This window comes from Palaemon carinicauda, chromosome 25 (assembly GCF_036898095.1).
Source record: "Palaemon carinicauda isolate YSFRI2023 chromosome 25, ASM3689809v2, whole genome shotgun sequence".
Taxonomy (NCBI): domain Eukaryota; kingdom Metazoa; phylum Arthropoda; class Malacostraca; order Decapoda; family Palaemonidae; genus Palaemon; species Palaemon carinicauda.
Window position 1 is genome coordinate 789905 of NC_090749.1, and position 24420 is coordinate 814324.

The 24420-nt window shown below is 44.7% G+C and overlaps 3 protein-coding genes across 3 annotated transcripts in view; 2 read left to right on the forward strand and 1 right to left on the reverse strand.

The window, feature by feature from the left end:
- The window catches only part of LOC137618607 (zinc finger protein 91-like), a 533834-nt gene that overhangs the window by 101895 nt on the left and 407519 nt on the right, over positions 1–24420 (reverse strand). The gene's annotated exons all lie outside the window — the stretch shown is intronic.
- The window catches only part of LOC137618635 (zinc finger protein 107-like), a 599534-nt gene continuing 588275 nt past the window's right edge, over positions 13162–24420 (forward strand). Inside the window, exon 1 of the mRNA XM_068348758.1 lies at positions 13162–13284. The gene's annotated coding sequence lies outside the window, so the exon portion shown is untranslated. The remainder of the gene's footprint in view (positions 13285–24420) is intronic.
- The window catches only part of LOC137618631 (zinc finger protein 665-like), a 59707-nt gene continuing 48449 nt past the window's right edge, over positions 13163–24420 (forward strand). Inside the window, exon 1 of the mRNA XM_068348746.1 lies at positions 13163–13296. The gene's annotated coding sequence lies outside the window, so the exon portion shown is untranslated. The remainder of the gene's footprint in view (positions 13297–24420) is intronic.

Sequence of the window (24420 nt, forward strand, 5' to 3'; positions counted from 1 at the left end):
GAAGAACTTTTCGGTGACGCAGGTCCTGCAAGCTGGGGTGTGGAAGCGTCAGACCACCTTCACGGCCCACTACCTGCAAGACGTGACACACAGAAGGCTCGATACGTTCTCTATCGGCCCTGTGGTGGCTGCACAACAGCTGGTCTAACCTCAGGCTCCTTATTGGACAAGTAGAAGAAGGTTGAGGGCATTGTTACCCGGTTTTAGTCTGTGTGAATGAAAAGATCTGTCTGGCCCTTTTTTTTTCCTCATCCCCTCCTCCCTTGGAGAGAAACAGCATCCTGGGTCCTTTGCACAGCTGACCTCGAACCTCTGCAGGTAAACCATGCTCCCTTGTGTTCCTAGTATTAAGTTGTAATACTGTCATGTCCCCATACCCTGACGAGGTGGTATTGGGACAGTCCTAGCCTAGAATTCCATCTGAAGAACTCCAGGTCAACTTCCTAGGACGAGTCACTGCTCACCTTCACACACAACTTACGTAGGCCGCAGCAGTCTCAACTGCCTGCGAGGAGCAGGGACCCCCTCAACCCTCGATTTCTCTTAATAAACTCGGGTTCAGGGCCCCCGGGCAAGCCAAAGCCAGTATGGTAGGGGACTTACCTCCCTTCCTAAGGGTTAAGTCACCCCATGTAAATAGCGTGGTTTGTATTTCAGTTACTGTACGGAACAAATGACAAATTCGTAGATAATTTGTATTTTTCCTAACTATACAAACCTTAGCTATTTACAGTTATGTGCCCGCCAGCCCTGTCCCCCAAGATAAGTCCTACCTCTAAGTAAAGTGAAGTATTCACCGGTGTGTGTGTGGGGGGGAGGGGTAGCTAGCTACCCCTCCCTACCCCCCGCTAACTAGCGGTGGGGTAGGAAACCCTCGTTAAAACTTTATGGCTCGTCATTCAGCTAAGCCGAAGTAATTAACGAATTTTGAGTGAAGCGAAAAATCTATATTTGGGTGAGATGGCCATGTCGTCCTGATGGAAGTTCCTAAAGGGTAGCTTCCTTGGGTATATATAACTACGGTGATATTCCCAGAGAATTTACCTTTAGGTACCCAGAATTCTAACTCCTGGAGCGAATATCCCTAATAAAAGAACCAGGGATATCGCGAAATATCAGAGGACGTATTCTTGACACGCCACATAGCAATCTGCACCCCGAACAGAGTTAACACTTCGAAGGGGTCAATTGGCAAGAAAACGAAAAACGAGAAAGAAAGGAGAGCCGCTCACAAGGTACCTCTCCTCTCCCGTTTCGTAAGCGTGCATTGCGCCGCTCACGGCGCCATCTGTATTCCTTGTAGCGATACACGAGGTGCTACAGGTACTGTATGTAGGGAGGGGTCCTACAGCCCTTTTTTAGGGGAAAAAGGAAGGGCGGGTCCATCAGGACGACATGGCCATCTCACCCAAAAATAGATTTTTCGCTTCGCTCAAAATCTGTTTTTTGGGCTCAAGCCATGTCGTCCTGATGGAAGTATACCAGAGCATTACTGTATCTGTGGATTCTCAAAACGTGCCGTACTCTCAGAAGGTATTTCCCGGCCAACTAGACCTAGAGACCTAAGATGTTACCGTCATACATCTTTTCATCTAACCATAGACCATGTTAGTGCTTCCTGCCCCCTATAGGGAAGAGTCATACTAGACTCTGGAAAAGTCTCGAAGAGTACATATACCTATGTATGAATAACAGACAAGCCAATATAGTGGTCTCACTCTATATCATGTAAAGCATAGTTTGTAAAAGAACCACTGAGTCAATATGAAATATCGACCAGTTCCCCGTTCGATTACTGGATTGGACAAAGGTTTATATCCGGGTAGGAGGAGACTTGCACATCCACCACCGTCCCCTTAGGGCATGGAGTCCTCCCGCTAGGGGAAAGCATAAACCAATGAAAGATGCTTGCATAAAGGAACAATCTATTAGAATTATCCCAGATAAATATACATAGTAAACGTAATGCTAAATCATTTCAAGAAAAATGACACAGGCGAAGGAGACGCAAGGTTCACAAGAACTAGTTTATTGACAAACAATAAAATAAAACAGGTTAAACAACAATTATACATATATGAGAGGAGGATAACCAATAAATAAGCATAAGCATGATAGTAAACAGAAAACTTGTTTATCTGAAAGAAAACATTAGCGCCTCTTTTAACATACCGAGGTATCAAAATCATAAAAGTCTGTATTACTAATCAGTTACATTAGCGTTGGAAACGCTTGGCACACATGTCTGCACTTATGCTAGGTTCACCTTTGAACATGGAACAGTCAATGTGGGCACCCTACTTCCCTAACACTTAGTTTGTAGAACAGTTCGTAACTACACACCCACCCAGGAATTAATCGTCCCAATTAAATTCACTGTTCCTCGCAGAGTTAAACAGCAGGGTTAACGACACTACCCACAGACCTCTTCAGTTGCTCCACTTGCTTCGTATAGTGACGAAAGAAAACTCTGGAAGACTTCCAGCCAGTGTATGAGCGAAGATGTTCGAAATCCATACTACAGTATTGAAAAAATTTAAGGATAAGGCAACTTTCCTCGGATCGTGACCTGCGGGTGTACTGTCTGGATCCGCTCTGCAAATAAAATCGGTGATTTTCGCCCTAAGTTGTTTCAGCGATAAATTTGAGCCTGATGTTTCTCCCCTGAATAGTTGACCACCCCTGAAGTCTGAAGTTCTACGAAGATAGACCTGTAGGCATTCCACTGGACATGGAGATGCATCTTCTTTCAGAGGGCAGATTCTCCAGGGACCCCACCTGTTGGTGGGTAACTCGTTCTTGGCGAGAAACGTAGGATCCGGAAACAGGTTCAGTTCTCCCCCATCCAAGAACTGAACACGACCTTCCTCTCTCGAGAGGGCTACAATTTCACTAACCCTGGCCCCTGAAGCGAGTGCAAACAGGAAAATAACTTTTTGGGTCAAATCCTTTAAAGCACACTCCTCATTGTTCAACAGCGAAGCGAAATGAAGAACTTTATCCAGATACCATGAAATGGGCTTTGGAGGTGCTGATGGTCTGAGCCTAGCACAGGCTTTCGGAATTTTATTAAAAATATTGTTAGAGAGGTCGACCTGGAAGGCATACAAAATGGGTCTTGTCAAAGCAGATTTACACGTTGATATTGTGTTGGCTGCTAACCCTTGACCATGGAGGTGGATGAAGAAAGATAAGCAGAAGTCCGTCGAGATCTTTTGCGGATTTTTCGCCTTGACAAAGGCCACCCATTTTCTCCATGATGACTCATATTGCCTTCTAGTGGATTTGCACTTATATTCCTCTAGGAAGTCTATACTGTCTTTCGAAATCCCGAAACATTTTCTCACCGCAAGGGAGAGAAAATCATGAGCTGCAGGTTCCGGGTTTTCTGTGTTGAAGCGCAGACAGTCGACTTCTGAACTCGCTGGGTCAGAACTGGATCTGGTAATGGTAGACACTTCAGCCGTAGTTCCAATGCCAGAGGGAACCACACGCTGTTCGGCCACTCGTGAGCCACTATTGCCGCTACTCCCTTGAAAGATCTCAGTTTGTTGAGGACCCTCAATAGAAGGTTGTGAGGAGGGAACAAATAAATCCTGGACCATCTGTTCCAGTCGAGGGACATCGCGTCCACTGCTTCCGCCAAGGGATCCTCGTACGGGGAGACGTAAAGGGGTAACTTCTTGTTGTCTTTCGTCGCAAAGAGGTCTATCTGCAGTTCTGGGACTTGACTCGAGATGAAGGAGAATGATCCTGCGTCTAGGGACCATTCCGACTCTATCGGTGTGAACCTGGATAGAGCGTCCGCTGTCACGTTGCGGACTCCTTGAAGGTGAACTGCCGACAGGTACCACTTCTTCTTTTCCGCCAAACGGAAGATGGCCAACATCACCTGGTTGAGTGGTGGTGACCTCGATCCTTGTCGATTCAAGCATCTTACAATCACCTCGCTGTCCAGTACCAACCTTATGTGGATCGAGCGGCGAGGGGAGACTTTCTTCAAGGTAAGGAGTACTGCCATAGCTTCCAGAAAGTTTATGTGAAATGTCTTGAATAGATTGGACCAAGTTCCTTGGGCCTTCTTCCGATGAGAATGACCTCCCCACCCCTCCTTCGAGGCGTATGTATGAATAGTCAACGAGGGGGAAGGTGGCTGGAGAAGCACCGACTTCTTTAGTTGCCTGACTCGGGACCAAGGCCTGAGAAGCGTACGTAGACAAAGCGGTACTGGTCTTATCAGATCTCTTCGCGCGTTTGATGCATAACTTCTCCAAACTCCGGTTGCATCCTTTAGCTGCGCTCTTAGCACAGGGTCTGTTACTGAGGCAAACTGGAGAGAACCCAGCACTCTCTCCTGTTCGCGTCTTGATATTCTTTCGGAATCCAGAAGTCTCTTGACAGAACCAGCTATCTCCTTCCTCTTCTTCGCCGGGATGGAGAGTTGGTGTGACACTAGGTCCCAGTGGATTCCCAACCACTGGAACTTTTGAGATGGAGAAAGCCGAGACTTTTTTCTGTTGATCTTGAAGCCTAGATGCTCTAGGAACTGGATCACCTGTAGGGAAGCTTGCAAACATTCTGTCTTGGATGCTGCCCACACCAGCCAGTCGTCCAGGTAGGCTACCACCTAGATTCCCTTTAGGTGTAATTGTTTGAGAGCTGCGCTCGCAAGCTTCGTGAAGATCCTTGGGGCTATGTTTAGCCCGAATGGCATGGCTCTGAAGGCGTAGAGTCTTCGATGTAGCTTGAACCCTAGGTAGGGGAGAGTTGGCGATTGATTGGAACGTGCCAATAGGCGTCTGACAAATCTATGGAGACAGTATATGCCCTCTTGGGCAGTAAGGTCCTTATGTGTTGCAGTATTAGCATCGTGAACTTGCAGTTCACTATGAACTTGTTGAGTGGCGACAAGTCCAGAATGACTCTGAGTTTTTCTGAGTCCTTCTTGGGAACACAAAACAGCCTCCCTTGGAATTTGATGGACTTTACCCTTCGGATTACCCTTTTCTCCAAGAGTTTTTGAATATACTCCTCCAGAACGGGGGTGGAGTGTTGGAAAAATTGTGCGCACGGGGGTGGAGTGTTGTACCAGCTCCAACCCAGTCCATTCTTGAGTAGGCTGTGGGCCCAGGGATCGAAGGTCCAACGATCCCGAAAAATCTGAAGTCTCCCTTCTACCGGTATCATTTCACTTTGGCTGCTGTTGCCCTGAGGTCTTGCCTCCTTGACCGCGACCACCCCTGAATCCCCTTCCCCTTGAGGGGCGTCTAGACGAACCTCTGGCTGCTCCTCTAGGCTTTGCTCGAAAGGTAGTTGACTGCCCTTCGAACGCTGGGTTAAATGCCGGAGACTGCGTAGTCACGGCTTGGGGTACCCACTGGTACGTGGTCGGGGTTTGTGCCACCATCTGGGGCACTGTAGGCAAAGGAAGTTGTTGCTGCTGCTGTTTAAATGGCTTGGCTGGCCGAGAGGGTAGCCTAGTCTTCTTAGTCTTCCTCTTTGGTTGGGGACCCTCATCCGGGGAAGACTTTCTCTAGAGAGATAGGCCCCACTTCTGGAGAAGGTTTCTATTCTCCGTGGCGGCCTTATCTACAACCTCCTTGACCGCTTCACTAGGGAAGAGGTCTTTGCCCCAAATGCTGGAGGAGATTAGTTTCCTTGGCTCGTGCCTCACCGCAGCCGAGGCGAACACGAACTCCCTACAAGCCCTCCTAGCTTTGACGAAACTATAAAGGTCCTTTGTCACTGTGGCTAGGTGTGTCTTAGCCACTACCATAAACATTTCATGGACCTTGGGGTCACTTGCCATTGTCTCCAGAGTCGTTTGATGAGACATTGAGGCAGCAAGTCTTTCTTTTGTCTCAAGCTCCCTGCGCAAAAGAAAGTCAGACTGCTTCGGGAGGTTTTCACCGAACTGACGTCCAGCAATATCAGCCTCCAACTTCCCGACTGAGAAGGTAAGATGGACGTCCTTCCAGTCTTTGTGGTCCATGGGTAGGGACAAAGACAGAGGTTTACACTCCTCCAAGGAGGGGCATGGCTTACCGGCCTCGATCGCTTTCAACACAGCCGTAAACCCTGTCTGCATAAAGGGGAAGGCTCTAGAAGGAGAGGACACAAAGGAAGGGTGCTTTTTACTCAAAGCAGGTACCTTTGAGTTGGTGAAGCCCCTCTCTTTCATTGACCTTGACAACAAAGTTTGAGCCTTAGCATGGTCAAAAACTATGACCTCCTTCGGCTCAGTTTCTTCCTTAGAGGCTGGTTCCTTCCTTAGACGGACATAACAGTCCGGATACGACTCCTTGCTGGGCCAGAATTCCACCTCCTCAAGGGGGACTGAGCCCAACTTCTCCGAAATGACGATCTTTCCCGTCGTCATAGGCATGTGCTCGGCATACCTCCAAGGGTTGGCATCTGAGCACAAGGTATGGTCTTTCACGCTGAGCTTCTTCTGGGGCCCACGTGATGCTGCAAGTCTCCGCATCTCCAACTTCATTGCAGTAGCCTTCTCATTATTTTCCTTCTGCATCTGTTGGATCATTCCAACGATGGAAGAAAGGGTCTTTCCCAGCTCCTCTGGGAGAGAGGACGATGTTGAGGGAATAGGTTCAGGGGCCTAAACCGGAGTAGCCGACACCTCGTCGAATTCTTCCTCCTCATTGTCTGGAGCCTGCTCCTCTTCCTGGTCTTCTGCCAAAAGGTCTTTTTCCAAACACTCGGACACCTCCGACATCCTATCGTCCAATTGGATGTCCTGCAGGGCATCCGCGACTTCAGCATCCACCGGGATCTGCACCAACGGTATCTCCGCTTGAGGCTGAGGAATCACTGCCTCTGCTGATGCCTTGGGGAAAAGGTAAGCCCTCATCTTCTCACTTGGAAGATTGGGGCCAGAAGTGTTCTTCTGAAAGCCCCTTACCCAGGTACGAAGCATCTCCCTTGCTGCGTCCCTTGACTCCGCCGTCTTAGGGGAATCAAAAGCCTCAGTAATCAGGTTTGTGCACACGGTACATACCTGCTGGTCCCAATACCGGAGATCACCTTTGGAGACTGCGCATGCTGCGTGCCTCCTACACAAGTCATGTCCGCAGAAGTTCTTGCTGCGGACGTTGCAGAAAACGCTTCCACACTTCGGATGGTCCTCCTGTAAAGAGAAGAAAATTCCATGAGTATCAAGTGAACTACGTATCACTGGATATACATAACTTAGAATAACTAAACTAGAAAGGAAAGACACACACTTGTATTTCCCGCACAGTCAATTGCTGCAACCTTCCAGATAATAAAATTGTATGGTTATTCTATTCTAGAGTGACCAAGAAATAATTTCCAGAGGAAAACAGGTGTAGCTCACACCCAAATAAGTGATTTTAAAATACTGGATAGTAGATGAGAAAGAACTCACTTTCTTTATCTGTATGGTTACACCAAAGGGCTGTGCAAGACAACACAAGAGTGTTAGAAAAACTTAGTGTTGTAACATATACTATACTATAGTTTTCTCCCTACAGTATATACTATACTGAAAAATACTGGCTACAGTATAGAAGGTAATGTGCCGGCCGGCACACACCTTAACTAGTTCCAAAGTATAGTACTTATAGACTATAAGGCGGAAGAAACGGCCGGCAGAACCTCGGTGTGTTTCTATTGCCGGCCGGCAGGGGACTGCCGGACGGCAACTAAACAACGATAGCACCCGGCTGCCGGCCACTAATCGTAGCGGCCGGCAGACCTATGGTGTGATATTATAGCCGGCCAGCAAAGGTATACAACCAATGCCGGCCGGCAGCAAAGGAACCAGAGAACTTCCAACTGCCCGGCTGCCGGCCACTTAGGCCGGCAGCCGGGCTAGGGTACAAACACTATAAGAAAAACAGAATGGATGCCGGGATAAGAGACTGTACTGCCTCATAGCCCGGCAACCCGAAAGAGTGCACATAAGGAAGGTGAGAATATAACTTCAGGCTTCCTGACCAATGCCATCTGGCTCTACAGACAAACATGGATGAGAGACCAAGGGAGGTCCGGGCAGCACTCAAAGCAGAAGACCCTTGCCGGCCGGCACGCACTGCTGGCCGGCAAGGGACTGAGTCAACTCCACATCCTAACCTATGCTAGGTACAGATGTAGAATGACGGACAGGGATGCAATGGCTAGGCCATCACTAAGGAAAGAGGGGGAAAGGGGGAAAGAGGGTCCTGCCAACCTTGCTCTAATAATGAATCACCCGCAGCCAAGAAAACTCATCTTAGCCTAGGGGAGATCCGAGGAGGGAGGCCAGCAGTACTTGCCAACTCCCTCGGAACCAAAGCAATGAAGGCGTTGTTATTCACAGAAAAGGAGGATCTCATCCTCCACACCGAGAACAACAACACTGGACTAGTCTGCTAGATCACAAAAAGAAGGAATCATCTCGTACAGAAACCTTCGAAAGTGAACTAAGGAGGCTAAGCCTCCTATGTCTGCTGTCAGCCTAGGAAGGGAATCTCAACCACAATGCTAGACAGAAACAGACTCAGACTAAGAACTCTGATGTCCTGCCCCTTCCTGAAGCCAGACTTACTGGAAACAGGAAAGAACAGAAACACCCTAATATAGTTGTATCTAAAGTCAATTCAGATAAACCATTAGGGTTAAACCCAAGGCTTAAGCAGAGGGAAAGGGATTGCACACATTCTCCGAAGAGAAGAGAGCAACCGGGGAGTGTGAGAAAGTATACTATGGCCCCATAGACAACGAGCCTAGACGCGAAGAGAATCGATTACCTAAATCACCGAAACTCACTCGTATACTATCTTGGAAGAAAATCAACATAATCTTAAATGTATAAAACTGCCTAAAGCTTCAATAAAATTTTAAAACACTCGGAAATCTGAATATCATGCAGGAAAGTACCAGGGCCAAACGACTAGGCTACAAGGTCTAGCGTAGGCCAGAATCGGCAAATCATTCGCCAAAACGAAAATACTAAAAGCATCATATAAAGAAATCCTATGTAACGCTGAATAGCTAAAATTATTAAAGCGAAACAGCCGAGAACGTCGCTCCGGCTAACTAAATAACTCATGCATAGCGAGCGACAGCGTCCAGGACGCCTCCGGTAGGCAACAGCTCTTGTAACAAAGATATCACTATCAAATTATTTTAAAATCACCAAGAGCTTACATTTATACATAAAAGAGATAATACTCAACTTATCAGAAGCAGAAGAAGTTGGAGAAAGCATTATTATGTTGAAATAATCCAAGAATTGTGAGATAACACAGGGAAAAACACCGAGTTGTTGAGCTACGCAAAAAGGAATACAGATGGCGCCGTGAGCGGCGCAATGCACGCTTACGAAACGGGAGAGGAGAGGTACCTTGCGAGCGGCTCTCCTTTCTTTCTCGTTTTTTTCGTTTTCTTTCCAATTGACCCCTTCGAAGTCTTAACTCTGTTCGGGGTGCAGATTGCTATGTGGCGTGTCAAGAATACGTCCTCTGATATTTCGCGATATCCCTGGTTCTTTTATTAGGGATATTCGCTCCAGGAGTTAGAATTCTGGGTACCTTAAGATAAATTCTCTGGGAATATCGCCGTAGTTATATATACCCATGGAAGCTACCCTTTAGGAACTTCCATCAGGACGACATGGCTTGAGCCCAAAAACCCCATGTAAATAGCTAAGGTTTGTATAGTTAGGAAAAATACAAATTATCTACGAATTTGTCATTTTTGGGCCTGCTGTCGAGAAGTACCTTTAAGAGAATAATTTGCCTTTGAAGCACTCGTTCTCTCTGGATAATGCCTCCGCTCACCCCCCAGGACTCGAAGAGGATATCCTCGATGAGTTCAAGTTTTTCAAATTGCTGTATCTCCCACTGAACACCACCTTTATCCTCCTTCCCATGGACTAGCAAATCATCTGTAATTTTAAGAAACTTTATACCAAGAACTTTTTTAAGGAGTGCTTTAACATCACACAAAGTAACAACATAACTTTGCGTGAATTTTGGAGGAGTCATTTTAATATTGTACACTCCTTGAAGATTATAGATTAGGCTTGGGAGGGAGTGACTTGACGCACCCTTAATTCTGCTTGGAAGAAGCTTTGTCCTGATGCTGTTGCTCTTAGAGATTTTGAAGGCTTTGGCCCCGAACCTGCATCAGTGCCTGGTCCAGAGCCTGATGTGATGAGACTGTATCTATTGGCAAGTCCATGGGTCTGGAGGTCGATGAAGATGACATCACTGAACTTGTCGAGGAGTATCACGAAGAGCTCACCACCGAAGAACTTAAGGAGCTGGAGGTGATACAGAATGCTGAGATCCATGCACAGTTGTGAGGGACAGAGGACTTAGAGAATATCATAGGTTCGGCTGAGATCAAGCGGATCTTAGGCTTATCATCAGCAGGTGGTTTACTTCATTGAGAAGCCTCACCCACAAAAACTTTCAAGTTTGCTGTACTGCTTCATAATTCGACGATGTCTGCTTGACTCATTTTAGAAACATTCTGAAAAGCCGTACAAAGCAAGCATCTTTAAATAAATTCTTTAAAAGATCTACAAAGCAGTCTAGTGATCATGAGGAAGAAAGTGAAAGTCAAGCAAAGAAAAGAAAGCCTGAAGGTGAGTGAGTGTAAGTTATAGTAAGTTACAGTACGTATCTCAATCACCACCTCTACCTCCACACCGATTGTCTCCTGCATCGCCAAGCCTACATCTCTGTTGGCCTGTCTCTAAGGTAAAGTGACAATAAAAACTCCTTTTTATTGATTATTCTTCTATGATTTATTTTTTTTACATCTCTTATACAATGCATTTGTTTTATTGCTATGTGTAATTATCTGCAGTATTTATTAAGGAGTTATCGTAGGCTTTTGGGCTGGGGAACGAATTAAACGAATTACAATGTATACTGTACTTATGGGAATATTTGATTCAACGTACGACTTTTAACATACTAAGTAGGTCTTGAAATTAATTAAATTTGTAAGTAGAGGTTCTACTGTTTATCAGGCAAAGTGGTCTGTCTTTTGTGGTTGGTGTCTTTGATTAGGTAATGCTCCTTTCAATGCCTCTATACCGACGATAAGGGAGTTCTTATTGTACCTCCGTGAGGAAAAACTTTGTTCGGTATCGGTGGTAAAAGGCTATTGCTCAGCCTTGAGCCTCGTCTTCAAACTGAATAAAGTTGATATTTCCTCCTCAACAGAGTTATCTCTCTTCATACGGAATTTTTAGCACACATGCCCTCGGTTAGAAGTCAGACCACCTCCTTGGAATGTAGTCAGGGTCCTAAGTCTATTGAAAGGAACCCCATACAAACCCCTTTGTCAAGCATCAGATTGAGACTTGACCCTGAAGACGGTCTTCCTTCTAGCCCTGGCCTCTACCCAAGAAAGTCAGTGAGCTACACATGGTCTCTCTTATGATGCCATCCATTCAAGGGGATGGGGGCAAGTGACACTCAGTTTCATCCCTGAGTTTGTAGCTAAGACTTAAAATCCGGCTGTAGGTGATCCTAGATTCTGGCCCTTTCGGATTGAGAGTCTCTGGTCTGTAATAGATGACCCTGATCAGCTGTTATTCTGCCCTGTAAGGGTGCTGAGGAAATACTTGAAAAGAACGGAGAGAGACCCCCACAAATCAGCAGGCTCTTCATAAGCACGGGGAGAAACAAGGGGAAGATCACAAAGAACTTGATATCTTCCTGGATCAGGCAGGTTCAGTAAATGAGAGGGTCATTCAATCAGATCACTCTCATTCTGGCCTCCGTCCCCATGCCCCTACTGTCAGGGGATGTCAGCACATCCCTGGCAGGTGTGTGGAAATGACATACCATGTTCACTTCCCACTACCTGCAAGACATAACCCACAGGAACATAGACACATTTATCTTAGGTCCTGTGGTGTATGCAAAATGTGGCCAATTAATACCTCAGCTCCCTTCTAGGACAAGTTACAGTTGGTCGTGGGGAGATGTTACCTGCGAGTAAATGTAGAATGAATTTGTGAGTGACTGGACACTTCCTATTTCATTCTCCCCTCTCTTTGGGGCTCAGCATCCGAGGATCTCTGCAAGCTGACCTCTCTCTCTAACTGCAGGTGGGTACCATGCCCTTTGTACAATCTGATATATGTGTATATATTTGTTATCTCCCCATTCTCCAAGCGAGGTGGAGTCAGGCAATGTCTAAGTTAAGTTAGGAGCTTAGTTTCAATTTTATGCGTACCGGGTCCAGTCACATTGCTAGATTCTACGCTAGCACCGATTGCCCGGGCCATCGTCCTATAAGGATCACAAGGTTTCAGGGTGTCCTCTAAACACTACGGGACAGTCTCCAGCTAATTGGTTTAAGGACTTCCACCCACCGTTGGGTGAGTTTCCTATGTAAAAAGCGTAAGGTTTTGCCTATAGTGCGAGAACAAATGACAAATTTGGAAATAACATGTATTTTTCCAAATTAGAGAAACCTGGAGTTCTTTAGACATACTGGTCCCGCCATCATCTTTCCCCAAGAAGTCTTGCCACAATGGCAAAGTGACGTACCGTTACTAGTGCAGGTGTTAGCCGGGTGGCCGGTCTATCCCCTTGCTCCCCCCAGCTAGCGGTGGGTAGTTACACTTCACTTAAAAGTCTTATGGATAGTTTCAGCTGTTGCTGAAGTATAACACCACTGTAAAGTGCTGAAGGTTTGTATGTTGCACTGGAAGAAATACAAATTATATCTGTAAGTTGCACTTACCAACTCAACCACCTTGCAAGATCTAGGTCAAGGTCAAGGTGAGGATTACTCTGCTTGGCAACTGGGCGGAGACTACCAGTAACTATAACAACCCTCTTAAAAGTTTAACAGTTGTTCCAGGTATGCTAGAATCATGCTCCTATTAAAGGACGCTTATTTTGTATCATTAGAAAAAATACAACTTACGGTACCTCTAAAATGTGCGATATTTTCCAGTAAGAGATAAACCCATAAAACTTGAGTTGATCATTGCAAGAATCTGTTGCAAGATATTGTTTAGCTGTAAGTCATTTCTATTGAGTGACCAGTCAGTCATCATTGTAGTAGAAGCTTTTAGTTTCAATTCCAATTGAACAAGTCATCAACATCAATGTAATGTTTATGATTCAATGTATACACTCTAATGATTTGTTTCTCTTCTAGGTAATGAATGGAACCTGTCATTGTTAAAGAGTGGTGTGATTTCTTTATACTAAAAGGATACACAAAATGAACAGTACATATCCAAAGATATCCCTGAGACTTGCTTAGAAATCCCACTGGGCAAATACAGTGAGTAGCATTGTAAGTGTGTTTAGATGACTGATAGATTAATGATTAGCATATGTTTCAGGAAATTTCAGATCAATACTGTATTCATACAATGGAAAAACCAAACCCTTACATAACATTATACTTTTGATTTCAATTTGGCAATTTGATACGTACTAGGGGAAGAGAATAGTCCTTTGTTCCGTAGCTGTAATATAAACAAATGCTATTTATTAGAGGTATTACTTTCGGCGAAGCTGAAAGGACAAGCCATTAAAATTTAGCGAGGTTTAACTACTCATCCCGTTAGTTAGCGAGGGTTAACTACCCATCCCGCTAGTTAGCGGAATGTTAGGGGAGTAGCTAGCTACCCCTCCTGCTTGCGCACCTGTGACTGAATGGAATGGTCATTTCCTCATTGCTAGAACTTTCCTTACTCATACCGAGTTACGAACTTACCTGTCCTCAGTTGGAAGTGAGACCTCTCCCATGGAACGTGGCTCAAGTTTTCCGGTCTCTAAAGACACCTTACAAACCATTATGCCAGACAACAGATCGCCATCTGACTTGGAAGACGGTCTTCTTGCTCGCCTTGGCTACGGTCAAACGAGTTGGTGAACTGCATGGTCTCCCATACGATATTGCCCATTCAAGGTGACGGGGAGAGGTAATGTTCAGCTTCGTCCCTGAGTTTGTTGTCAAGACTCAAAATACAGGGGTTTCGGATCATAGATTCGAATCCTTCCAAATAAGGAGTCTCTGCTCTGTAACAGACGACCCAGACAATCCATTACTTTGCCCATTGAGGAGTTTGAGGCTCTACCTTAAAAGAACAGCATCAGCCCGTCCCCGAGTGCCCGCACTCTTCGTTAGCACCGGAAGGAACAAGAGGAGGATCACCAAAAGCACCATTTCTGCATGGATTCACAGGGTTATAGACCATGCACTAAATCCAGATCCTCTTCCATCACATTGTCCCAGATCCCACGAAGTCAGGGGTGTAGCTACGTCCTGGGCCTTCAAGAGAAACTACTTTGTGATGTAGGTTCTACAGGCTAGGGTGTGGAAATGCCAAACAACTTTCACAGCCTATTACCTGCAAGACGTGACTCACAGGAGGATCGATATAATTTCTATCGGCCCTGTGATAGCTTCACAACAGCTAGTCTAATACCTCAAGCTCCTTATTGGACAAGTAGCAGAAGGTTGAGGGCACTGTTACCCAGTTTTAGTCTGCGTGAATGAAAAGGAATGACTGGCTCTTATTCTTTTCTTCATCCTCCCCTCTCTTGGGGAAAGCAGCAGCCGGGGTTTTCTGCACAAGTTGACCTCAACCAATGCAGGTAAATCATGCTCCCTTGTGTACCTAGCATTGTGTCAATACTGTAGCATCCATATACCTTGGCGAGGTGGTATTGGGAAAGTCTTGATTACAGTACAACATTATTGTTATTATTATTACTTGCTAAGTAAAAGCAGGATGCTGTAAGCCCATGATTAAGTATCTTAGTCATGTGGCTGCGTAAGCTGCCAGAATACATCCAGAAAGTGAAGGACTTCCCTAAACCTACCACTCTGAGTGAGCTACAGGGATTCCTGGGACTGTTAAACCTCCAACGGAAGTTTATCCCCATGTGCTCACAGATAACCAAACCGTTTTCTGCAAAGACTGGAGGACGAAAATTCCAAGGGACAAGAAAACTGAAATGGACTGCACCTTTGAGTGCTTGAAGGAACTTATAAAGGAGGCCGTTATATTGTCGTACCTTGACTACTCCATGGATGCTAAACCTATGGAGTTGTTTGTTGAAACTTCAGGTGAGGGTGCTGGTGTTTGTTTGTGCCAGGAGTTCTTGGAGCATTCAGGGGAACGTCGGATGATAGCATACCATGTAGTGTTTTGCGGACTGTGGCCAGAGGTAGCACCCGAACTGCCTAGTGTCTGAATGCTGACCACACCCCAACGTTCACTACACAAAAAATATACAACGGTGGAATACGCAAAAACCTAAGTAACAGGTCAAGAAAACGGAACACTGGGCACCACCCCTTGATTTATACTGAGCAAGGGAACCCAGCTAGAATCTTACTTCCTTCTTATCTTCCCTTGCCTAGGGCTGGCTAAATAAACGCGTAAGATGATCGTTGATTCATTTCTGAGAAGTTAGCAGCATTTATACATATAGTTCTATATTCTTTAGGTAAGATGATTTTAAACTTGGGAAAAAAATATCAGAACATTCGGTGAAAGGGAAAGATTTTTTTTATACTGACAACAAGACACAGTGTGGGAGGAAAAAATTATTATAAATGACTTATTAGAAAGATTAAAAAAACAGTGGCTGAAAAAGGGACAGAGATGTAAGGAACTGGAATGAATTTCAGTCTTCATAAACCCAAAAACGGATTTTGAAGCAAAGCGAAAAATCTATTTTTTGGTGAGATGGCCATGTCGTCCTGATGGAAGCTTCCTATAGGCAGCTTTCTAAGGGATATTTGGCTACATTGATACTCCCAGAGAATTGACCATAGGTTTCCAGAATTCTAACTCCTGGCGCGAGTATCCTTAAAATCAGGGGACGTACAGTATACCTTGATACGACACATGGCAATCTTCACCCCGAATAGTGTTTTCTCTTTGAAGGGGAAGAGTGGCGAAATTGAAGTGGAGCCGTTATCAAGGTTACCCTCCTCCTCTACTATTACAGGGCTCCAAGATGGAGCTCATTCCTTGTAGCATTGAGCATGGTGCTACAGATATAGTAGTTTCGGGAGGGATTATTACCTAAGCCTTTTCTATAGAAAAGGAGGGTGGGTCCATCAGGACGACATGGCCATCTCACCCAAAAATAGATTTTTCGCTTTGCTTCAAAATCCGTTTTTTGGGCTTAAGCCATGTCGTCCTGATGGAAGTTCCTTTAAAGTAGCTTCCTTGGGTATATTTAACAACAGTGATATTCCCAGAGAATTTTACCTTAAGGTACCCAGAATTTTAACTCCTGGAGCGAATATCCCTAATTTACTCTTATAGGGATATCGCATAATATCAGACGACATAAAATTTGACACACCACATCGCTATCTTCACCACGAATAGCGTTAACGCTTTGAGAGGAAAAAGATGCAAGAAAAAAAAGGGGAGCCGTTATTAAGGTACCTCTCCTCCCCGTTTCGAGTCTGTATATGACATCATCAACGGCGCCATGTTTATTCCTTGTAGCGATAAGCGAGGTGCTCCAGATACTTTACCATTGGGAGGGGTCCTTTAGCCCTTTTTATAAAAGGAAGGGCGGGTCCATCAGGACGTCATGGCTATCTCACCCAAAAATAGATTTTTCGCTTCGCTCAAAATCCGTTTTTTGCGCTCAGGCCATGTCGTCCTGATGGAAGTTTACCAGAGCATTACTGTATCTGTGGATTTTTATTATGTGCCTTGTCCTCAAGACAGAATTTCCTTGGTCGATTTAGACCTAGAGACCTATGATGTTACCGTCATATATCATTCCTTCTAAACATAAACCAAGTTATAGCTTCCTACCCCCTACAGTGAAGAGTCATGCTAGACTCTGGAAAAGTCTCAAAGAATACATATTACCTATGGATGCCCAGCAGACAAACCGGTATATTGGTCTCAACCTATACCTTCTAAAGCAAAGTTTGTATTGAAAACTCACCAATGTGCGTATCTAATACTGACACCTCCCCCGGTATACAGAATTTGAATTATGTACCGACAAAAGGTTTGTATCCATTTAGGAACAAAATAATATATATGTTATCATCACATTCAGAGTATACTGGCCTGTCCGATATAAGGACTGGCCAAAATCAATGAGTGTTTGTCTACACGAAGGAATAATCTTTTAAGATTTTCTTTCATTCTCAAACAATATCCAAAGGATGAGGTGTAATGCTCAATATATCTTTCATAAAAATGAACCTGGGGCGAATAAGACGCAAAGTTCATTTAGAACTAGTTTATTGACAAACAATAAATATATAGATCAATCAACATTTATAGAGATATAAAATGTGCATGAAATAAATTAAAGCATAAAGATAACAGTAATACAGGAAATACTTGTTTCATCTGAAAAGGAAACATATTAATGCCACTTGAAAACGAAAATGTTAATAATTTTCATTAATTTCTGTCATTACTGTCTATTCACACTTGCATAAAAAACGCCTGGCACATGTGTTACGCATTATGCTCACCTCGCCTTTATCCATGGAACAGTTCGTAAGGACACCTTAGGGGCTTTCACTTAGTATGTTGTACCAACCAGGGACCACACACACACACCCTTAAATTAATCGTCCCAATTAATTTCACTGTTCCTCGCAGAATTAAGCAACAGGTTTAAGAACACTACCTGCTGCCACCACAGACCTCTTCAGTTCCTCCACCTGCTTCGCGTAATGCTTGTAAAGTACCCTTAGTTGTCTCGGAGACAAATTCGAACCTGAGGTTTCTCCCTTAAAAAGCTGCCTCCCTTAAAGTCTGAAGTTCTACGAAGATAGACCTTTAGGCCCTCTACTGGACATAGAGAGACATCTTCCTTCAGAGGGCAGATTCTCCAGGGATCCCACCTTTTGGTGGGTAGCTCATTTTTGGCATGAAACATTGGGTCAGGAAAAAGATTCAGTTCCCCTTCTACGAACTGAATATGACCCTCATCTCTCGAGAGGGCTACTATTTCGTTAACTCTGGTCCCCGAGGCTAGTGCAAATATAAATATAACTTTTTGGGTCAAATCTTTCAAAGTGCAATCTTCGTTGTTCAGCATTGAAGCGAAGTGAAGAACCTTATCCAGAGACCATGAAATGGGTTTCGAAGGCGCTGCCGGCCTGAGTCTCGCACTTGCTTTAGGAATCTTATTGAAGATTTCATTAGAGAAGTCGACCTGGAAGGCATACAATAAGGGTCTTGTCAAGGCAGACTTACACGTGGATATCGTGTTGACTGCTAAACCTTGTTCATGAAGGTGATTAAAGAAAGATAAACAGAAATCCGTCGAGATTTCTTTTGGATTCTCCGCCTTGACAAAGGACACCCATTTCTTCCACGACGACTCATATTGTTTTCTGGTAGATTTGGATTTATACTCTTCTAAAAAGTTTATACTGTCTCTCGAGATCCCAAATCTTTTCTTCACCGCTAAGGAGAGAAAATCATGAGATGAAGGTTCCGGGTTTTCTGTGATGAAGCGAAGACAGTCGATATCTGCACTTGCTGAGTCAGAACTGGATCCGGCAACGGCACAAACTTCAGCCGTAGTTCTAACGCCAGAGGAAACCAGACGCTGTTTGGCCACTTGTGAGCCACTATCGCGGCTGTTCCCCTGAATGATCTCAGTTTGTCGAGGACTTTCAGTAGAAGGTTGGATGGAGGGAGCAGGTAAATCTTGGACCATCTGTTCCAATCGAGGGACATTGCGTCCACTGCTTCCGCTAGAGGATCCTCGTTCGGGCCATGTAACGATGTATCTTCTTGTTGTCGCTCGTCGCAAAGTGGTCTATCTGCAGTTTCTGGACTTGATGTAAGATGAAGGAGAACAATCCTGCGTCTAGGGACCATTCTGATTCTATCGGTGTGAACCTGGATAGAGCGTCCACCGTCACGTTGCGGAACCCTTGAAGGTGAACTGCTGATAAGTGCCATCTCTTCTTTTCTGCCAAACGGAAGATGGCCAACTTCACTTAGTTGATATGAGGTGATCTCGAACCTTGGCGATTCAGGCATCTCACTATCATCTCGCTGTCCAGGGCCAGTCTTATGTGGGTCTAGTGGCGAGGAGATAATTTCTTCAGTGTAAGAAATACTGCCATGGCCTCCTGAATGTTGATATGAAAGGTCTTGAATAGATTGGACCAAGCTCCCGGGACTTTCCTTTGGTGAGAGTGACCTCCCCATCCTTCCTTTGAAGCGTCTGTGTGGATGATGACTGAAGGTGGAGGTGGCTGAAGAAGTATCGATTTCTTCAGGTGCTTGGCTTTGGACCACGGCTTGAGAAGCGATCGCAATCGTGTCGGTAATGGTCTTCTCAGATCTCTTCGAGCGTTTGATGCGTATCTTCTCCAGACTCCTGTTGCATCCTTTAGCTGTGCTCGTAGCTCTGGGTCTGTCACTGAAGCAAACTGTAGAGAGCCCAGCACTCTCTCCTGTTCGCGTCTTGATATCCGTTTGGATTCCAGAAGTCTCTTGACAGATCCTGCTATCTCTTTCCTTTTCTTTAGTGGAATGGAATGTCGATGTGACTGTAAATCCCAGTGGATTCCCAACCACTGAAACTTTTGATCTGGAGATAGTCGAGACTTTTTGGTGTTGATCTTGAATCGTAGATGTTCCAGGAACTGGACCACTTTCTTGGAAGCCTGCATGCATTCCGTCTTGGATGCGGTCCACACCAGCCAATCGTCCAAGTAGGCCACTACTTGGACACCCTTTAGGCGTAATTGATGAACGGCTGCATTTGCAAGCTTCTTGAACATCCTTGGGGCTATGTTTAGCCCGAAGGGCATGGCTCTGAAAGCACAAAGTCTTCCTTGTAGCTTGAAACCTAGGTAGGAGGAGAGTTGACGATTGATTGGGACGTGCCAGTAGGCATATGCCTAGCCTATCAAGACAGTCTAAGCCCGTTTGAGCAACAGGGTCCTTATGTGTTGAAGTGTTAACATCCTGAACTTGGAGTTTACTATGAACTTGTTGAGTGGCGACAAGTCCAGAATGACTCTGAGTTTTTCTGAGTCCTTCTTAGGAACACAAAACAGCCTTCCTTGGAACTTGATGGACTTTACTCTCCGAATTACTCTTTTTTCCAAGAGTTCCCGTACGTATTCTACCAGGACGGGGTTGGAGTGTTGAAATAATTGTGGGATCAGAGGTGGAGCGCTGTTCCAGCTCCAACCCAGTCCGTTCTTGATTAGGCTGTGGGCCCAGGGATCGAAGGTCCAACAATCCCGAAATAAATACAGTCTCCCTCCTACCGGGAGCATCTCACTTCTGCTGTGGACCTGAGGGCTTGCCTCCTTGACTGCGTCCTCCTCTGAATCCCCTTCCTCTTGAGGGGCGTCTAGAGGAACCTCTGGCTGATCCTCTAGCTTTCGGACGAAAGGTCGTTGACTGCCTCTCGAAAGCTGAGTTAAAAGTAGGCGACTGTGTCGCTACTGGCTGAGGTACCAACTGGTACGTTGTTGGAGGCTGTGCCACCATCTGAGGCACCGCGGTCGTAGGAAGTTGTTGCTGTTGTCTGTAAGGCTTGGCTTGCCGAGAGGCTAGCCTAGGCTTCTTCGTCTTCCTCTTAGGTTGGGGACCCTCATCCGGGAAGATTTCCTCTTGAGAGATAGGCCCCACTTTTGGAGAAGGTTCCTATTCTCCGTGGCGGCCTTGTCTATTATCTCTTTGACCACTTCGCTTGGGAATAGGTCCTTACCCCAAATGCTGGATGAGATCAGTTTCCTGGGTTCGTGTCTCACCGCAGCCGAGGCTGAGTTAAAAGCAGGTGACTGTGTCTCCACTGGCTGAGGTACCAACTGGTACGTAGTTGGAGGCTGTGCCACCATTTGAGGCACCGCAGTCTTGTAGGAAGTTTTTGCTGTTGTCTGTTAGGCTTGGCCGCCGAGAGGTAGCCTAGGCTTCTTCGTCTTCCTCTCAGGTTGGGGACCCTCATCGGGAAGACTTCCTCTTGAGAGATAGGCCCCACTTTTGGAGAAGGTTCCTATTCTCCGTGGCGGCCTTGTCTATTACCTCTTTGACCACTTCGCTTGGGAAGAGGTCCTTACCCCAAATGCTGGATGAGATCAGTTTCCTGGGTTCGTGTCTCACCGCATCTGAGGCGAACACGAACTCTCTAAAAGCTCTCCTAGCTTTAATAAAACTGTACAAATCCTTGGTCACGGTGGCCAAATGGGTTTTGGCCACTACCATAAACATCTCTCAGTTTTTGGGGTCACTTGCCATCGTCTCCAGAGTAGTTTGTAGAGACATGGATGCAGCAAGTCTTTCTTTTGTCTCTTGCTCCCTACGCAAGAGAAATTCAGACAACTTTGGAAGGTCCTCACCGAACTGACGTCCGGCAATATCTGCTCCCAACTTCCCGACTGAGAAGGTAAGATGCACGTCCTTCCAGTCTTTTTGGTATATAGGCAAGGTCAGGGATAAAGGCTTGCACTCTTCCAATGAGGGGCATGGCTTTCCTGCCTCGACCGCCTTTAAGGCTGCCTTATACCCTTTCTCCATAAAGGGGAAGGCTCTGGTTGGAGAAGCCACAAAGGAGGGGTGCTTCTTACTCAACGCTGGTACCTTTGAGTTGGTGAAGCCCCTCTCCTTCATCGAGCTAGAAAGTAAAGCCTGTGCTTTACCATGGTCAAAGACTATCACCTATTTTGGCTCCGTTTCCTCCTTTGAGGCTGGTTCCTTCCTGAGGCGGACATAACAGTCCGGGTAGGACTCCTTGCTGGGCCAGAATTCCACCTCTTCAATGGGGACTGATCCCAGCTTCTCCGAGATGACAATCTTGCCAGTTGTCATCGGCATGTGTTCGGCATACTGCCACGGGTTCACGTCCGAACACAAAGGAAGGTCCTTTACGCTGAGCTTCTTCTGAGGCCCGCGTGATGCTGTGAGTCTACGCATTTCCAGCTTCATCGCAGCTTCTTTCTCATCATTTTTCTTCTGCATTTGTTGAATCATTTCAACAATAGAAGAAAGTGTACTCCGACACTTCTTACATCCTATCGTCCAGGTGGATGTCTTGTAAAGCGTCCGAGACTTCCGAATCTACCGGAATCTGGATGACAGGGATCTCTGAGTGAGGCTGAGGAATTACTGCATCCGCAGATGCCCTGGGGAAAAGATAGGCCCGCATCTTCTCACTTGGAAGATAAGGCCCTGTGTTGTTTTTCTGAAAACCCCTGACCCAATTACGCAACTTTTCCCTGCATCCCTTGACTTCGCCGACTTAGGAGAGTCAAATGCCTCAGTAATCAGGTTAGTACATACGTCACATACCTGAGGATCCCATTATTTGAGGTCGCCTTTAGAGACTGCGCAGCGTGCATGCTTCCTGCACAGCTCATGTCCGCTGAAGCTCTTGCTGCGGACGTTACAAAACATACTCCTGCACATGGGCTGGTCCTCCTGTAAAGAGAAGAGATTCCAATGAGTATCCAGTGAAAAGTTTCACAAACTTAAGTATACAATTTATTATTGTTGTATATAGCTTAGGATAGATAAGCTAGAAAAGAAAAAGGAAAGACACATACATGTATTTCCTGCCCAGCCAATTGCTGTGACCTCCCATAACATTAAAACTATGGTTTTCTGGGTCGACCTGTGTTCGCCGGTGAAAAGACCTTCTTGTCACTTTTCTGATATAAATAACTTCCAAATATACCAGAGAAAGTTAAAGTATGGAATGCAGAGGTTACTACCCTCGCGCGATCACCCCTAAGGGCGTCGTGTATAAAGAAAGGGCGTGTGAAAGCCACTATTCACAGGTCGTCTTCCATTTAGAGTATTCCTTCGTCAATATTCACGAGGTGTGAGCCGCAACAGGGGTGTCAACCGCACCAACCTGAGCCATCCCACCGACGCCCGATACCAGCGCCATCTGACATCCTTCTTTTTTGGACTTGCCCGCAAATACGAGTTAATTTTTGCCCAGTGTTTTTTCGAAGTGTTTGTCGGTATTCAACATGACTGACGTTGCTACTTCACCTTTACCAATGTTATTGCAGTACCGGGCATTTGTTCTTTTTCCAGTATGGTGATTTTAATTTTGGAAGCGATTGGTCTGCCGCGGTATCGGCAGCCATTTTGGGTGTGTTCGCTTCGGTAATTTTCAAGTTATTATTGCCCATCTGGTACTCTGTCATCTAGGTTATATCACTTACGTTTTATGACCAATTTAGTATCATTTTTTATTATTAGTTTTTACTATGGTGTTTATTTGCTAGCAAGTCCAATTTGGACCTACGAAGAATAGCGATTTAGACTTCGTTAGTGTTGTACAGTGAACCCTCGTTTATCGCGGTAGATAGGTTCCAGTCGCGGCCGCGATAGGTGAAAATCCGCGAAGTAGTGACACCTTATTTACCTATTTATTCAACATGTATATTCAGACTTAAAACCTTCCCTTGTACGTAGTACTGTTAACAAACTACCCTTTAATGTACAGAACACTTAATGCATGTACTACAGTACCCTAAACTAAAACAGGCACAAATATTAAAGGTGATTTTATATCATGCATTTCCTAAACACGCTAAAAAGCACGATAAAAAATGGCAACCAATGTTTTCTTTACATTTATCTCTGATCATAATGAAGAAACAAACTGGAGGTAGAGCTTTGCTTATTACCCAGACATATTTCCCATACTTTTCCCTTAGAACTACATCACATCTTCCTACTTTAGATATATATATATATATATATATATATATATATATATATATATATATATATATATATATATATATATATATATATATATATATATATATATAGATATATATAGATATATATATATATATATATATATATATATATATATATATATATATATATATATATATATATATATATATATGTGTGTGTGTGTGTGTGTATATATATATATATATATATATATATATATATATATATATATATATATATATATATATATATATATATATATATATATATATATATATATATTTATATGTATACACATATACATACCTACATATATACATAAATACTTGCATACATATATATATATTACTGTATATATATGGGTTATGGAAAAAATCCGCGAAGTGGTGAATCCGCGATGGTCGAACCGCGAAGTAGCGAGGGTTCACTGTACTCGCCTCAGGATGAGCGATTTAGACTAAATCTTTGTTTATTGTTACGTTGTCGTTATTCTTCGTTCATGGCTATTACAATTACTAAGAGTAGGCAATCAATTTTTTATTTTTCTTATCATATTATTGTGTGATGTTGGTTTTTTATTATGTAACCCCGAGAGCGAGAGCATAGAGTGCTCGTTTCCTGTTCTACAGATACGAGTTACTCCTTCTCTCGTTTTATTTATTAGCTCGAGTAAGAGGGGTGGATTTCCCGTTTTCCGTTTATTTACGATCACGAGTTATTCATGCCTTCTCTTA